Consider the following 2,290-nt stretch of genomic DNA (forward strand, 5'->3'; position numbering starts at 1 on the left):
ATATATATATATATATACATATTGAGTATAATTGCTGTAAAGCGAAGCAGAAAAGCACATTGAAAGGACCTTTTATGAAACTTCATAATTCACATAATTCAGAGCGGAGTTACTTGTGAATATTGCATTAAGAAACGGCTTAATTAATCTTTTTCTCGAATTTGATTTCTTTCAGTTGAAAAATGCCTCAATCACTGCTAACCGAGAAGAGATTTTTAAGGTTAATTCATTTTCCTTTGTAGTTTTTGGTAATTTTATTCTAATTTTTGTTTAAGTTACGTGAATGGCCTTTTAGTACTGAGTGGAAGACATTGTGTATATATACACTAGATACGATGGATAAACAAGAAAGTCAGAATCAAGACACTCCACGACATAATGAAGAAAATAGTTTTATTAAGCAAAAAACAAGACAGAAATATCAACTGTCCTCAGGGTATTAGCAGTGCTCGATGTGCAGAAAATGTCGAGGTAGGAATTCCATACGGCATATATAATGAAAAGTATGCGCCAACACAAAGACTTCCATAATCGTATGGACGCCAACAGAGCAAAGTATATTTAGTAAGTTGCAGATGTACAGCAGTTATTAACTCTGTTCAACGCTTGGAATTCCCGATTGAATTAGTTGTCAGCGTTTGTGACGTAGGTGATGATACCAGTTGTGGAGGTGAGGAGACAGAATGTGGTGTGGTTAAAGTAACGATAGATGGAATTCGTTACGGCGTCATTAAACATTTATTGCGCAACGTTGTGCGGCAATACTGTATGGTCACGGAATCGAGTGATAGAGCAAGCATGAATGCTGGACGTGTGACGTTAGTCTACATGAATAACGATAAAGAGATAAATTGAGTGCTCTGGTTCTTTACACAGCTTGGAGAATAGCACCATGAATTCAAGCAAACACAGCCTCTTTTAAAATAGAGAAAACTACTCATTTGTTTAAAGGAAAATCGTAGCATCTAAGTTCATTCAGAAAGAATGTTTATGACCTGCGCACAAGCCGTAAAATACTCCAGGTGTTTCCCTTCCCTCATAACTTCAAAACGCCCGTCTATTGCTTCCAGTGGTTTACTGTTATCAGTGTTGAATCTCTGAAAATGGAAATTGTTTATTTTCTCCATGCCTTATATAAATAAAAGACAATCACATATAATTAATGTTTTTATGAACACATTTGCCGTTAGCTTTTCATTTCACTGAATTAGTTAATCAGGCTTTTCAAAAATCTATTGCTTTCTGTATCGCAGCTCGTCCCAAATCTTTATTCTAAGAATGCAGAGAGTCGGTTTCCACTCAAGATACCATCACTCCGACAAATAAAACAACTTCTAGAGGGTTAGAGTCTACTAATCGGTCCTTGAAGCCGCTCAGATACACTGTTCCACTTACACACACTTATATATCGCTGTATGGTGGTTACCTCCCCTGTCAGTACATAGACTTGTGCTATATTTGTAGCTATAAACCTCAGTGACTATTAGTGACAATTCAGATTTTCCTCTTTGGTTGTATATTATTATTTGATATATATGTGTGTGTGTGTGTGTGTGTGTGTGTGTGTGTGCGTGTGTGTGTTTGTGTGTATGTGTGTGTGTGAGTGTGCGTGCACCGCGCACGCGGTTGTGTGTATGTATATATTTACATGGGCATAACTTGATAATTTTTTATTGTAATTGCTACATATGTTTCCATACGTAATCGGCAACGCATGATGTTACGATACATGTACAACTAGCAGACGCAGATAATAGGGCAAAGATGGAGCGAAGACATCGCCGGATAATTGCTAAACAAGTATATATATATCTATATTTCTATATATCTACGAAGTATGAGAGTTTTGTTCTCACGCGATCTAAATGCTTAGGTACGCTAGGAAAGTGTTGTAACGGATTACTGGGGCTCCAAGATTATAGCCAAGGCGGTAGTTATGTAGCCATTGCAGATTTCCGATGCAGCGGATATATAAGTTTTAAACAGGAGAGCAAACATTAAGGCAAGGCAAACTTCTCAAGTCATATACAATATTATTACAGAAAGAAATTAAAAATCTTACAGCTGTTTCTGGGATATCCTTGAGTATGGGATATTCCGTCATCAGATACAAATTGGGTAGGAAAATATGGAAAATGAGAATGGCATATATCAATAAAATGACCGCAAAGTTATAGAAACCAAAGCATGAGCAATCTATTTATCTTTCTGTCTATTTATTTATCTATGTATCTATTTATCTATCTATCTATCTATCTATCTATCTATCTATCTATCTATCTATCTATAT

Source organism: Octopus bimaculoides, chromosome 6, assembly GCF_001194135.2.
Source record: "Octopus bimaculoides isolate UCB-OBI-ISO-001 chromosome 6, ASM119413v2, whole genome shotgun sequence".
NCBI classification, from domain to species: domain Eukaryota; kingdom Metazoa; phylum Mollusca; class Cephalopoda; order Octopoda; family Octopodidae; genus Octopus; species Octopus bimaculoides.